Source organism: Peromyscus eremicus, chromosome 2 (assembly GCF_949786415.1).
Source record: "Peromyscus eremicus chromosome 2, PerEre_H2_v1, whole genome shotgun sequence".
Classification (NCBI taxonomy): Eukaryota; Metazoa; Chordata; class Mammalia; order Rodentia; family Cricetidae; genus Peromyscus; species Peromyscus eremicus.
In genome coordinates this window covers 94,823,705-94,840,562 of record NC_081417.1, presented here as the reverse complement: position 1 = coordinate 94,840,562, position 16,858 = coordinate 94,823,705, and positions in this window count along the sequence as shown.

Sequence of the window (16,858 nt, the reverse complement as noted above, 5' to 3'; positions counted from 1 at the left end):
TTTTTTGTTTTTTATTAATTAATTAATTAATTAATTTAATTAATTTAACCAGGTGGATCACATTCCTCTTCTCTCCCTTCTCTCCTCATAGTCCTCCCCCAATCTCCCCTTCCCTCCCAATCCACTCCTCCTTTCTCTTCTGGAAAGGGCAGGCCTCCTATGTAAATCAACTAGTTTTGGCATATCAAGTTGCAGTAAGACTAGGCAATGCCTCTCCTATTAAGGCTGGAATATGTAACCCAGTAGGAGGGAAGGGTCCCAAAAGCAGGTAAGAGAGTCAGAGACAGCCCCTGCACACACTGTTAGGAGTTCTACAAGAAGACCAAATTATATAACTGCAACATGTATGAAGTTCCATGCAGGCTCCCTGATTATTGGTTCTGTCTCTGTGAGCCCCTGTGAAGCCAGGTTAGTTGATTCTGTGGTTTTTCTTGTGGTGTCCTTGGCCCCTCAGGGTCCCTTAATCCCCTCTCCCCCTCTTCCACAGGATTCTCAGAGGTCTACCTAATATTTGGCTGTGGGTCTCTGCATCTGTTTCCAATAGTTGCTGGGTGAAGTCTCTCTGATGAGAATTAGGCTAGACAGTTATCTTGAGCATAGCAGAATATCATTAGGAATCATTTCATTGATTTTCTTTTTTGCCAGTCTTTTCGTTTTATCCTAGATCTCTGGGCTGTCCATCCTCTGGATCCTGGCCTTTCAAACAGTGCCATGGATAGGCTCCCTCTCATGATATGAGTCTCAAGCTGGACCAGTCATTGGTTGGCCACTCCCAAAATGTCTATGCCACCCTTTTGTGGTAGGCAAGACAAATTGTAAGTCAAAGGTTATGTGACTGGTTTACAGTCCCAATCCTTCCACTGGAAGTATTGCCTGTTATAGGAGATGGCCAGTTCAGGTTCCATATCTCCAATTGCTAGGAGTCTTAGCAAGGGATCACCCTCAGAGATTCCTGGGAGTTTCAATTGCACTAGGTTTCTAGCTCATCCTAGAGGTGGCACTGATACCAGTTGTCGTTCCCAGTACTCTTTCCCTCCAGCTTCTTACCACCTGATCCTTCCTATTCCCATGTCTACCCTTGATCCAGATCCCTCCCCCATACACCTATGATCTCTCTTTTATTTTCCCTTCACAGTAAGACTTCTGTGTCCCTTCTTGAGCCTTATTTGTTACTTAGCTTCTTTGGGTCTGTGGATTGTAGCATGGTTATCCTTTACTTTATGGCGAATATTCACATATAAGTGACTAAGACCACGATATAATGTGAACTGGGTTAAAATTTATTACAGTGTATTTTAATGGAGGATTATGTACTTTATTCAGTTATAAGCTACCATAGAAATGAAATACACTTAGTATTAGTAAAACATGATACAATGTTAACAATGAAAGTTCTTTTTTTATCAGTCATAAAAATGATAATGATGCAAAACACACTGATGTTCATTTTATATTGATTATATATTCATTTCATAATCCATATAATAGATTACTTTCTAATATGTTAATTTTATTCAATATACAATATTATTATCAACTTAATTATAAACTTTAATCAGGAGATCAATTATACATTTCTATTGTCAAGAGTTCCAACTGTGGCTCTCAGCTGTGAATAGTAAAATCACTATTTACTCCAAAACTACTACTCTTCTAGAAAAAGAAAAAGAATATGGAGGATCTGTTTTTTATTTTGTTTTTCTCTTGCCTTTTAATCATTCTTTTAAAATATGTTTTTAATTAAAACAAAATTACATCACTTTTACCCATCCATTTTCTCCATCAAGCCCCTCCCAGTTACCCCCCTTCAAATATCTTCCATGTTTACCCACCCTCAAGTTGATACTCTCTTTTACTTTAATTGCAACATGTATATATTTTATTATATATTTTAAATACATATATCAACATACACACTCACACACACATACATACAGTCTTCTGAGTCTGTTTTTGGTTGCATGTGATTTCAAGGCTGAACTAGACAACCAGAAAGGGCCCCAAGACAAACAATGCCTGCTTTCTCTTATCAGTGATTCCTTGTTCCAAACTTTGAGACACAGGTGTACAACATGGAGAAAACACGCAAGTAAGAAGTATAAAGAAGCTATTGGTAATGGAGTTTGGGTTAGAAGAATAATACAAGGATACAGGTGATATGAAGGAGGCATGGAGTAATGAATGAGAATCATCAACTGGGGTACAGAAGAAGAAAGAGATACAAGGGACAAGTAATACTAAGGATGCTTGATAAAACCTCAAGGAATAATGTTCTTTTTATTTTTTGACAATTTTTAAAAGAATTCTCCAAAGTTTATTGATAAAAATATATATCTATTTCAAAAATTTGTTAGTGGTATGTCTTATGCCAAAAAGTGTTACATCCAAAAAATGATAATCCATATTTAAGCAAAGCAAGTATAGTTTTAAAAGATTAAGGTAACGCTTTCTGATTTCTTCTCAGTATCTTAGGGTTTGAATTTCTTTAGACTTTCTTTAATGTCATGTATCTAATTAGTTGCAACAAGGGCTGCCTAATTTAGGTCATTGCTTGGTGATGCATCAGTGAGCAAAAATTGCTGTTCAGTTATGTCAGCTTTCCAAATATACCACCAATGTGAAATGATTCTGTTAACACATAGTCCTTTCCCAGTTTCCATAATCATGAGGAGAAAGGAGGGAGGAGAAGAAGAGACAGAGAGAGACAGAGAAATGATTTTATACTATATTTTCTTCATTTGACCAAATTACTTACCACTATACAATATCAACAAATTTATTCACATGTCAGTGTTTAATAATTTCTGTCATTAGCTTTTTCTTTAGTTTTGTTTTCAATAATGAAGATTGATCCCAGGGTGTCCTCCCACTGAACTACACATCTACAACTTAACTATTTTTAAAATTTAAACAGGAATTTGGTGAACTATCCAGGTTGGTTTTTCAGTCTGTTGCTGACACTTCTTGAACTTCTGATATTTCTCCCTCAGGCTCCCAGATATCTTGGACTGGAGGCATGGCTTTAATACATTCAATGATCACTTGGGCTCATAATTCGATTTCATTTTTAGCTCATAGTATTTATTGATGATCATGTACATATTAGCTACTTTTCTCATTACTCTTTGGAAAAATGCCAGAAAAAAAGCAATTTGAGGAAAGAAAAGTTTTATAATACTTGCTCCTGATTTTCAGCTTGATAAGATTTAAATATCATCAAGGAAACAAAACCCTGGGTACGTCAACTTATTCACATTAGGTTAACTGTGATGGGAAAACTCACACTAAATGTGAACATACCATTCCATGGATGGAAACTAGACTGAATAAAAATGCCAAATGGAACTAAGAAGCAATAGTCACCATTCTCTGCTTCATGACAGTAGATGCAGTGTGAGCAGCTGTCCTATGCATTTTTCCACCATGGTGGAATGTATTCTTTCAAAACTTAAGAAAAAGTAACTCTTTATTTCCTTGAGTTGTTTTTGTCAAGTGCTTCATAACAGCAACAAAAAGTATCTAATGATGAAAATTGGTAATTAGAAGTTGATCTGTTGCTGTGATAAACCTGAACATGCAGTGTTTAATCCCATGGAACTGATTTATAGGGAAGAATGTGGGAGAGTTTTCAAATTTGGGTTTAGAAAAAAATTGAAATGGTGTAATCAAGGTCAAATATATCAGTCTTGTAGAAGCTAAGAAAGTAAGGATACTGAGGAAAAATGGGAAGCATGGCTTCTGATTTGATGAAGGAAGAGAGAGAGAGAGAGAGAGAGAGAGAGAGAGAGAGAGAGAGAGAGAGAGAGAGAGAGAGAGAAGAAGAAGAAGAAGAAGAAGAAGAAGAAGAAGAAGAAGAAGAAGAAGAAGAAGAAGAAGAAAGGAAAGGACATAACTGCCCCTAAGTACAATGGAGGAGAAACTTTATTATACATAAAAGGGAGAATATAAGTAGAGGCAGGGACATCTAGGAAAGTTTAAAGTAGACATGACCAGACTGAGCTGGGCAATGTTTAGAGAGAGGGACAGGAAAAGGGAAAAAGGGAACCAGGTGCAACATCCAAGAGGCCAAATGTACAAAAAAGACAGGTAACCAAAATGTCTGAATTATATGGGGAAGAGCCTCTAGGGAAATGGCACCCGGTTCCTAGGCTGGTGAGTACAGAGTAGAAAGTGGGATATGCCAGCCATACCCTGTCAACAGGTAGGGACAGAGGGATGATGAGAGAACCTGAAGCCAAGATCTATTTTGATTTAATAAATAGGCACCTCAGCCATTTGTCCTGGATTTGAGACTTAACATCAAAGCATTTTTGATGACAATAAATGATAGAGGGTAATATAGTCATCTATGATTATTTCCTGCTGAAATTGGGTCATCATTGTTGGGGACCCAAAAGCTAGAATGTTGGCTAAGTCCAGAAAGAGCAGACTATTTCATTCACCTGTCCTGGCTCTGCAGGACCATATGGAGCAAGGGTCATAAAGACAGCAGTTGGAGCAGATTGGAAATCTGCTGAAACAGATATGTATTGGGGACAGAAGGTAAACTTAAGGAGATTACATGGAATTTTTTTTCTTAGATGTACATTTGAAAGTTTTACACCCCTGGACTTGGAGTTGGGGGAGAGGAGTCCCAAGATCAGGAAAGGAGAAGAGATTCTACCCCCAGGAACAGGCACATGGGGAAACAGACTGTTGGATGACAGTACTTATCTGGAGTCCATTTGCCCCATGAGAGATGGATGTAAGTGGAGTCGCTGAAGGTTACAAGATTTTTTTAAGTTTACCAAAAGAGATAAGTTTTAGATATGTTAGCATCACCACTGTTTGTAATCTGTACTGAAATTCACATTGTAGAAAGAGCAGTAGACTACTGTATTGAGTCATAGTACAAGCTTGGGAATCTAAAGCTGATTTTTGGTTAAAATCATCAGCACTCTTTCCTCTACCTAGAAGACTGGGTGTTTATAGATTGAATAGATGTTTTTAGCACAATGAAAAGCAGTTTTTAAGTCTATTCTTAGAAGACAATCAAAGGAGCTTGGAACTATGATAATGGTAGCAGAACTTTACCAGAGCTATGTTAATAGCTTATCAGAACTTTGTTGATTGTTAAAATTCTGAACTTTTGAAGTATTAGTATAGCAATAGCATAGCAAGGGAAAGAAATGTGAACCATTTTTTTTTATTTTTATATGCCTTAAATCACTTTTTAAAGTCCAATTATTTACCATGAGATACAGGTGAATGGTGACTGACAGCAATCATTATAAAGCAAGTTATTTAAATAAAGGAATTGTTAAAAGTTACTTTGAAGCCGGTGGCCCACGCCTTTATCTCAGCACTCAGGAGGCAGAGGCAGGCAGACCTTTGTGAGTTTGAGGCCAGCCTGGTCTACAGAGCAAGAGCCAGGAAAGGTGCAAAAGCTATGCAGAGAAACCCTGTCTCCAAACCACCCCCCCCCAAAAAAAAGGTACTTTGAAACACATTTTGTGAGTTTATCTCTTTTAGAGACTGGTAGCAAGGTAAACTGTTTGTCTTTCTCAATTGGAGGCCTAGGAAAGTGAGTCTTGAAGCCAGATAATTTTTACATGTGAAGAGAACTGAGAAGGCAAGTGAAGCCTTGGTTGCTCCTGTTAAAGTGACAAAGCTATCACTAGCCTAGTCAGCAACACCATCAGAAATCTAAGGGGGATAAATTCCACAAAAAAAGCAAATGTATTGACTTCCAAATCTACTAAAATGACAAAGACTTACCGGCTACCTGGACAATCACCATAGGTTCCTCTGTTGTAGTCTTGATTTTTTTGGGGGCAGATACCCCAGGGAATTGTTAGCCTTCAGGTTCCAGGTCCAGAGGATCCAGTAGACTTTCCTGTGGAATTAGAAACTGAGGAATTGGTTTATCTTGTCATGGCAAAGTGGGGCAATCAACTCTGCAGCATTCTGCTTGTCAGCAGTTTGTACAGGGTCCTGGGAGTGGGTAAGGTGAAGGACAATGTTTTACCTAGTGGCTGGCTTTGTCATATATAAAACAAGTTGCAGGTAGAGTTCTTCTGTTTCCCATCATCTTTAGAGGATATCTTAGGGGTAATTCCAGGAGTTGGCACTTCTCTATATCATGGGAAGCTTTTTTATTAAATATCTTAAGTGTCATATTAAGCAGATCTCTGAATAGTTTGAAGATCACCTATTTATTAAGTGTCTCTAAACTAAATAAATTTCACCTGTGTTTTGTTACATGTTTTAGGTTTAACTGAAAACATATACAGGAGGCTAAATACATCTTATTTCTGTAATCAATTATATTAGTATTTAACATGATTACCGTGAACATGAGTAGACATTACATATTTATAAATATTATTTATCAAATATTTCTTATTCATCAGATATATGTTGTTACTTATCTGAACTTTTAGAAGCTTGGCATTGAACAGCTAACAAAGACATAAGTGGTTAGACATACATCTTAAATTAGCTTTTGTTAATTTGAGTGGTATTTTGTAGAGAATATAACCTTAAATTTTTAACATCACAGGAAAATCCATACAAATCCAAAGTATTTTAGAGACTTGATTTTGCTTCCTTAGTCTAATATGGGATACAGTGATAAATGGAGAGCTCATTAGGACTAAGAAGTTTTACAAATGTTGTTCTATGCAACTTGGTCAGCTTAAAATAGTGGTTAAGTCACATGGCATGTCCTCTTTAATCTCAGTAAATATGGCTGCCAGTCATGTGACTGCTTACATCTTGATGAGTTTATCAGCCAAGATGGAGGAGAAGCACATGGTTGCTATTTAAAACATCTTGTTTTCCCAGTAGATATATTTTAAAGTAAGAGTTGAATCTAAGTTACATGTACAGTATATTCTAGACAAGAGTTGAATCACATATATACCCATGTACCATTTTTTTTTCTTTTGTTTTGTTTTGTTTATTTGTTTTGTTTTGTTTTTCCAATACTGGGTTTTTCCATGTCCTGGATGTCCCAGAACTCACTCTGTGAATGAGGCTGGCCTCAAACTCACAGAGATAAGCCTGCCACTGCCTCACAAGAGCTGGGATTAAAAGTCTAAGCCAACACCACCTAGATCCATTTATAGATTTTAACTATAAGCCTTTCATTATAAGTATTAAATCCAATTTTGTTATTGATTTTACAGATTCTTTAACCATAGTCAGTGAACTTATGAATCAATCGGAATAAAACCATTTACATGGTAGTCTTAAAATATTTCTTGAGTTCAGAGCAAAGAGAAATCATAGTGATGAAAGATTTAAGAGTGGAATAATGTACAACCTTAAATATAAAAGACTTTGGGATAATTTGCTTGTGCATTGGCAGAAGTTGTTACAATCTGTGATAATTTGGAACTCCAGTGTGACATCTTTGGTCATCCATTTATATTGAAGCCAAGCCATTTTCAAGAAGATAGCAAGGTATTACGAAAATCTCTTGTGTCTTGGACAAGAATTGAGTCCAAGGAAAAAATGAGGAAGAGTCTCAAAAAGAAGTATGTCATAGGGAGGATTAGGCAGCTAAGAGACAGGGAATAGTGTAGCCATAAAGGAAAAGGAAAAACAAGCAGGAACTCCACCCAAGGGAGAGTTCCAATATTGAAGAAGCTATGAGGGACTAGAGAAGCTGTGGGATTTAGAAGGCAGCACCTAAGGGGAGGCAAAGTAACTCTCCACATACATATCCAGGAGGGCACAAGGAAAGGTAATACAGGTAGCCCCAAGGAGAAAGGGAGCAAGAAAGGGTCACAGACCAAGGAGCATGTAGAGAAGCAATGGAACATGGTAGGTAGATACTAGGAGGAGGTGAAGAAGTTCCAGGAAGGAGCTGAGAAGAGTCATGAGGGAGCAAATGGGTTAAGTGTCCTGATGACAAGAATTTCAAACTAGAGCAATGCCAAATAAACTGAGAAACTTGTCAGAGAGAAATGTCCCAAGTTACAGAGGAGAGGCATCATTTTCCATGTGATGGGGGTCTGTTAGGCTGAAAGGAATATTTCTGGCACACTGGTGTGGCTTTTGTAGTAAAAGTAGACAAAGCAGGGAGCTCCAATGTTACATTTACCCAGTAGAAGAGGAGAGACAAGTGGTTAGAGCAGGTAAAAAAGAAATCAGCTAGACATGTCTTACTAAGTAGACTTGCCCATATGGTGGGGGTCCTGAAGGGCATAGGAGGGAGATGGCCACAATGCAGGTGGCCCGAAAGGGCATTGTAGGGAGATGCCTATGTGGTGGCTAGCCCGAAAAAATGTAGTGTGGAAATCGGGCACTTACTAAGTAGGTGAGGAGATATGGATGGTTTGATAAGTTAGAGGGAGTCACTAGAATCAAATCTGGTGGGGGGCAAACCCAGCAGAAACAAATGATCCACTCATACCTTACGAGAGTCAGTTCAGTAGCTTGGTTCAAAGTGGTCGAGTTGAGTTAAGAAACTCATTTAAGCCACTTCTGGTTTTCAGCACCAGAAGAATAAAAAAAAAAAAGAAAGAAAGAAAGGAAGGAAGGAAGAAAGAAAAAAGAAATAAATAAAAAGGAAAGGAAAGGAAAGGACTCTTCCTAGGTATGGTGGAGGAAAAAATTTATTCTAAATAAAAGGAAGACCATAGGTAGAAGCAGGAACACATGAAGAAGTCCAGCATAGACATGAACAGACTGAAGTGGACTGTGGAGAGAGAGGGTGCTGAAGCAACCAAGAGGCCAAAGGTATAAAAGGGGTAGGTAACCAAAATGCCTGGATATATGGGGAGTAGACTCTAGGGGAATGGTAGCCCGGCTCATAGACTGGAGAGTACATGGTATAGGGTAGAGTATACCAGCCATATCTCACAACAGGTAGGGACTGAGAGATGCTGGGAGAACCTAGAGATCAGGTCTGCTTTGATATGTTAATTAGGCACCTTATCAGTTTGTCCAGGCTTTGAAACTCAACACTGATGTCTTAGAATGGAACTTATAGACAAATGGAGGAAATGGAATACACATGATGTTTGAACAGAGTCTGGCTGCATTCTGAACATGTTCTTATTTCTTAGAACCTAAATGAACTTGAATTTAGAGATAATATACTAGTTTAATTGGTACAGGAGATTTGAATATAGGAAAGGACTGTCTTTTGGTTACTATTTATTGTTTTATTTAGGGCTACTGTGATAGGGAGCAGAACGTGGAGTCACAAGAGAAGAAAAATGTGAAAAGCATCAGGGAGAGTTGACTGAAAAAATTTAAACTTTCTTAAAGACAATGCAAAGGACAAAACATCTCTAATTGATAAGAAAAATTAACGCTGTTAGAGACTAACCTTGGGATCTACATGAGGACAGTGGGAAAAGTTCCTACAAGGTAAGACCACACTTTGAAGGTTTCACCTTGTAAACATGCAAATTTATTCAAAAGAAAGGAAAGCTAACTTGAAAATGCCCATGAAGGAGATGCATGCTCAAACATCAACTGTCTAGGGAAGTGTTTACTCTGGATCAGCATGAAGAGGCTGCTGCAAATTTTATCCAAGAGGGTCATGCTATAGATCAGGCTGGCAGCAGACATTAGCCATATTTTCCATATGGTACTGCTCCTACAGGAATAAAAATTGGGAGATGGAGGAGGTTATGGGGATTCACAAGAGGCTCCTTGTCTTAGAGTTTCTACTACTTCAGTGAAAAAGGATGACCAAAAAGCAAGTTGTTGAAGAAAGGGTTTATTCAACTTATGCTTCCACATCAGTTTATCATCAAAGAGAGTCAGGACAAGAACTCAAGCAAGGCAGGAAACTGGAGGTTCAGAGGCCATGGAGGGTATTGCTTGCTGGGTTGCTTACAGCCCCATCTTATGGAAGCATTTTCTTAAATGAGATTCCTACCTCTCAGATAACTTTAGTTTATGCCAAGTTGGCATAAAATTATCCAGTACAGTTGATCCCTTGTCAGTTTGACATACAAACAAGTCACTGCAAAGCTACAACCTTTCCTTTCTTGTTTATCCTCAAGATTACACATTAATATTGACATCACAATATAAAACATTTACAAACCTTAAAAAAAGTCCTACAGTCTTTACAAATTCAAACAATTTAAAATTATATCTCTATAGAGATATGATATCTCTTGTAAAACCTAAAATCTCTTTAAACATTCAGTCTCTCAACTGTGGGCTTTTGTAAAATCAAAACTAAATTAAATACTTTATCACTTCAAGTGGTAAGAACAAGGGCATAGTCACAATCAGGACAAAGCAAAAACAAACTCAAACATTGTAAATAACTCAATGCTCAATTATCTAGGATTCACTCATGTGTAGCTCGAGTTTTCCTGCCTGACCCACAGTCAGGACAAATCTCTCTCACCTGCCAGTCCCACAGCTGTTCAGACCAAGTAAACACAGAGATTTATATTGCTTACAAACTGTATGGCCGTGGCAGGCTTCTTGCTAACTGTTCTTACAGCTTAAATTAATCCATTTCCATTAATCTATACCTTGCCACATTGCTTGTGGCTTACCAGCATCTTCACATGCTGTTTGTCATTGTGGCGGCTGGCAGTATCTCTCTGACTCAGCCTTCCACTTCCCAGCTTTATTCTCCTCCTTGTCCTGCCTATACTTCCTGCCTAGCCACTGGCCAATCAGTGATTTATTTATTGACCAATCAGCAACACACTTGACATACAGACCATCCCACAGCACTCATGATCTTTTGGGCTCTTCCAAGGGGCTTGGGTCACTTCTCTGGCTTAGCCCTCTGTAGTATACACAGCTTGTTTTCTAGACTCCAGCTGTTCTTGGTGGTTGTCTCAGGATACTGGCATCTGCAAAATTCTGAGGTCATCTGCTGCAACTGGGCTGGACTTTCACCAATAGCCTTTCATAGACTTCTCATCATGCCACGCTTCAGCTTCCCTGAATGACTCCTTCAGTCCTGGGCCTTCAACTGCTATTGAGGCTGCACCATCACCAGTGGCCTCTCTGGCCTCTCACAGTGCTAAACCTCAGCTGCTCTCTATGGCTCGTTCATGCCTTCAGAACCAGTACTACATGGTTCTTATACTACCAAGTTCAAATGCCAACATGAAGTTCAACCTTGGCCACCTCTGAAAAACAGCTTCTGTGTGTTGACTCACAGAAAACACTGTTCAGAAGATTTTACCTCAATGATGTTTGCCTCTTTTTAGATAGCTAATTTCAGCTCCAGCCAACCAATATCAAATATCTTAGCAAAGCAAAGGTTTTACTTTAGTAGTTCTGATATCTTGTAAATCATAGCTGATTCTTCAACCCCAGCTAACCAGAATCACAGAATCTTAACTGAAAATAACACATTGCTCCCATAGTGTTTACACTTCCCTCTGTAACTTGATAAGCTAGACCTGCATCCTCTGTACTGCCCTTAACATTCATATCTTCCAAGCTCCTACAGAACAGATCACCAAGCGTGGAACACTCAGTAGCTTTTCTTGTACTAAGTTCCAAAGACCTTACACAATGATCCCCAAAACAACATGGTCAGGTCTGTCACAGCAATATTCACAATCTTAGTACCGACTTGTCTGAGTTAGGATTTCTGTTGCTATGATGAAACAAACACCATGACCAAAAAGCAAGTTGGGGAGAAATGAGTTTATTGGACTTAGGCTTCCCCATCACAGGTTATCATCAAATGAAATCAGGACAGGAACTCAAGCAGGGCAGGGACCTGGAGGCAGAGCTGATAAAGAGGCCATGGAAGGTTGCTACTTACTATCTTGCTTACAGGACAATCTTATGGAATCTTGCCCTCAAATGAAATTTCCTCCTTTCAGATGAATTCAAGTTGTGTCAAGCTAACAAAAAACTATCAAACACTGTTGTAGAGTATTATTTGAAGATTTGTTACATGTATTTGTGCTATGGAACATTTGGTTAATGATGCAAAGATGTGTTGTATTCTTTTATGTTGCATTTGTTTAATTCTGTGGATCTATGTTACTTTGCCTGTCTAAAAAACATGATTGGTCTAATAAAGAGCTAAATGGACAATAGCTAGGCAGGAGAAAGGATAGATGGGGCTGGTAGGCAGAGATAATAAATGGGAGGAGAAATTCAGGGAGCATGAGAAGGAGAGAGGACTCCGGGGACCAGATACGCAGCTACACAGCAAGCCATGGAATTAGAAGTATAGAAAAGGTATATAGAAATGTAAAAGCCCAGAGGCAAAAGGCAGATGGGATAATTTAACAATAGCTGGCTAGAAATAAGCCAAGCTAATTCTGGGTATTTATAAAAAAGATTAAGTCTCCATGTATTTATTTAGGAGATAAATGCTGGGCCCCCAAAGAAGAAAGAGTAAAAGAAAAAAACCCAACAGCACAGCACAGTCCCTAAACTCCATTCAACACAGACATGTGGTAGTGTCAGAATTCCTGTAAGGAGGCACCATGAGGTTGCCCTATGAATCTCTGCAGGTGAAGTCTAGGGTTTAATGGAGTCTTCAGAACTTTGGAGAGGCAAGGACCATGGAATGATTGATAAGGAAACTACGGACAAGGAGTGGAGCCAGCTCAAATGGGAGACAATGTGTATTGTAAAAGCAGGGGGATTGGGTAGCTAAGGCTTTTGTAGTACAAACAATTCTATCATGAACTTCAGATGCTAGGTATGGAGATGCAGGATTTGTTGTTTGTGTTGCTGGGTTGGGGTCTTGCTTTGGTTGGAAAGTTCTTTGAAGTGCCCTCTTCTTCTCTCTTAGAATGTAAATGTTTATTTTATACTATTGTACATTATATGCATGTAAATCATTTTTAATTTTAAAGCAGATCTCAGGTGAGAGTTTCAGATGAGAACTGGACTTTGAACTTCTAAATATGATTAAATTTGCTAAGGAATATGGGATTGTTTGACTTTAGAATGAATGCATTTTGCATTATACAGTAACAATGAGTGTACAGAAAAATGAAATGAAGAAACACATTAACATTTAAAAGTAATGTGATAGACTATAAAGTTGTTGATGATTACTTTTGATTGTCAACATTGTTACAATTTAAAGTAATAATGAGAACAAATCTCTGAGTATGTCTGTAATATATTTTCTTCATTAACTGATGTAGATAATATATTCTAATGTGGGTGATACTATTCAATGGACTGGGGTTCTGGATTTAATAAAAAGGAGAAAGAAAGTGGAGTTATGAGTTATATTGACCAAACTCTAACTAAAATATACACATTCCCTACTTTTAGTTACTTTTGGCAGGTATTTTGAAACATCTGAAATAAAATTGACTAATACTAGTTTACTTTAGCTTACTATAAAAAAAGTGATAAAGTTAATGAAAGGGAATTTGGAGTGATAAACACAAATGTAATGCTGTTGATCTCATTGTGTGTGCAACAAGAAGCATAAATGAATTTTGCCATTTAGCTTAAACTCTCCTTTTCATTCTTACCAAATCACTAGTCTATCAGATCTTAATGCCCAAATTTAAGGGCAATTTGTCTACTTTAATTAATCTGTCTAAAATTATATCACAAATATATCTTATGATTATAGACCCTGTCAAGTTGACAAGCCATATCATTTAACACAAGGATACCCTTTGGCAACTTTATAATCATATAATTTAATAGTCATGATAACCTACTCATTATGCCCATACACTCAACAGTCATGGTCATCATGCATGCATATTCAGTATTCAATTTCAAAAGTTTCCTAATTTGAAATACAGATATCACATCTTATAGCGACTCAAAGTGAACATTTACTTGTGATTTCCTTAAGAAAATAATAATACATGCCACCAAATATGGTACTGTGGTGGTTTGAATGAGATCATTTTCATATTGGTTCTGAGTTGGTTTATCTTTTGGGAGGGATTAGAAGGTATGTCCTTCTGGTAGGAGATGTGTCATTGGAGGTGGGCTTGAGGTTTCAAAAGACTCACATCATTCCATTCTCTCTCTCTCTCTCTCTCTCTCTCTCTCTCTCTCTCTCTCTCTCTCAGTGTGTGTGTGTGTGTGTGTGTGTGTGTGTGTGTGTGTGTGTGTATGTCCATCCATCTGTCTGTCCGTCTGTCTGTCTGTCTGTGACTTCTATTGCAGATCAGGATGTAAGGTCTCAGCTGTAATTGCTGTTATGCATTCATGCATTTTTCCTGCTATCATAGACACTAACTCTCTGACACTGTAAGCCAATTAAACTATTTTATAAGTTTTCTTAGTCATGATGTTTTATCACAGCAATAGAAACCTAACCAAGACAGGCACAAAAATGAACACATTCATTCTAAAGTGAGGAGTGGAGGCACAGCGGGACTGAAACCCAATAGGGCAAACATCAAATTCTTATCTCCATATCTAACATCAAGGGCTCAGTGTTTCATTCTTATGCATTTGATAAATAATGCAAACTCTGGAGGATTAGAATAGGGTTTGACAGTTAATTTTGATTGTTAACTTCACCAAGTCTAAAATCATCAAAGAGAAAAGTCTCTAGACATGGTTGAGAGAAGAATTACACTTAATGGTTTAGAGTATGGGTATGCCTGTGATTTATTATCTACATTATGTTTGTCTCAATCATGCCTATGAGGGACTGTCTTTATTAGCTTGACAGAGGATGGAAGACCTACACTAACTGGGTGGTGAGATCCCTAGAATATGGTCCTAGAATTGACTATAAAGGAGAGACCTACCTGATTGGTAGCATTTATTATTCTTTGCTTCTTAGCTGTGAATTCCAATGTGACCAGCTTGTTCAAACTCTTGCTATTGTTACTTCACTGCTATGACAGAACGAACCTTCAACCGTAAGTCAAAGAAAATTTATTTTTTTTAATTTTATCATAGCAATAAGAATGGTTTTCTCTCGGGAGGGGTTCTTCTGTCATTAGGTGCTTACCAATTTCTTTGAGAAAGAATATAGAAGTATTTTATTCTTCCATATCACTCTGTAATTCCCATTGTTTTACATTGAGCTGCTTGATAAATTGCACAGACACAAGTTGGAACAGAGTATGGAAAACATTAGATTTAAATATAAATATAGTCTGGTTGAGCTACACAAATATTCAGAATAAAGGAAAATGATCTAAAGACAATACCTGGAAAATGAAAAAAAATAAAGATCCTTTGTATCTCCTTAATTAAAATGTAATTTTAAACAGTGAGTCTCCAGTTAGCGGCCCTACTTGGTGAGGTTTAACAACTGTGGAATTGTTGGAGGAATTCACTACATTCTTTTATTGATTCTCATTAATTCTCATTCTGGTCCCTTAAATTTTGTCAGTTAACACCTCAGGCTTTAACTGTCACCATAATTATCCACTAATACCTTAGCAAGGGTAAACAGCGATGTGCAGCTTATACTTATAAACTCAGTAAATGATGACAGGTTAAAAGTAATAAGTAAAGCTGGGTCACAAGAGGAAAGGGGCCAGAGACTAGGAAATCCACAGCACCTGCACCATATTCATAGAGCCAGCTTGCATCTCTATTGCCTTGTTTTTATTCAATACTGAGATGATGCTATCATTACTTTACCTCACCCCTAAATCCTTAATAATGTCATTTTAAACAAATTTTAGGAAAATCCAAGACTATTTAAAGGACAATAATTAGCAATGTGAGTGATTGTTATCTAAGTCCCTCCCACTTTTTAATTTCACTTGATTATGTAGCTTTCAAGTAAACAGCAGAAATATTGTAAAATATATAATGATATGTAGAATTGTACTTTGAATAACTGACTTCAAAAATCACATGCATTTTACACAAATAATATTGACTTTAAATTTGGGAGACTTCATTATTATAATCAGGATTTTTTATTTAGAATTTGTGTTAATTGGAATCAATATAGTATCTTAAAGTCATAGTTTCCTAATTTTCAACAAGAAACCTATATGACTCCCAGACATCCAGACATCTTGAGTAAGTTGGGGAATCTTAGCAGTCTATGACACAATTTTAACAATAGATAAGCTTGATAGAGAATATGTTGTTCTACTTGACAGAGGATAGCTAAGGTTAAATTTTGGCTTTTCTACTTAAAGATGGAATCAAGGGCCATGTCTTCCTTTCTTCTTTAGTGTGGTAGTTTGAATGAAATGTCCCCCTCAGGCTCATGTATTTGAACAGTGAGTCTCCAGTTAGCAGCCCTACTTGGTGAGGTTTAACAACTGTGGAATTGTTGGAGGAATTATGTGACTGGGCGTGAGCATTCAGAATTTAAAGCTTCAGGTCATTCCAGTTTAAAGATTCAAGGCATTCATGCTTACAAAGCAAAATGTGAGATCTCAACGTGGTGCTCCAGCTGCTTTGCCTGTTGTTGCTGCCATACCTCATCGCCATGACAGACACTTACCTCTCAGGAACTGTAAAACCAAATAAACCCTTTATTCTATAAGTTACATTGGTCATGAAATTTTATCACAGCAATAGAAAAGTAACTAATAAAGTACATTAAAGGGGCCGGGTGGTGGTGGCTCACGCCTTTAATCCCAGCACTCGGGAGGCAGAGCCAGGCGGATCACTGTGAGTTCGAGGCCAGCCTGGGCTACCAAGTGAGTTCCAGGAAAAGGCACAAAGCTACACAGAGAAACCCTGTCTCGAAAAACAAAACAAAACAAAAAAAACAAACAAACAAATAAAAAAGTACATTAAAGGGAATCTGTGATGATTTGAAAAGACCATATTTAAAGTTTTTATAAAAAAAAACATTGCTAGGGACAAATCAGCCTATGTGTTTAAGGAATAGAATAAGTCAATGTCTTTTTTTTTTTTCATTTTACCATTTTGTAAATTGTTCTGCCACAGCTATAGGTGTTGCTCTAAGAAGGGACTGGGGGTTGCCTGGGGGGAAGGT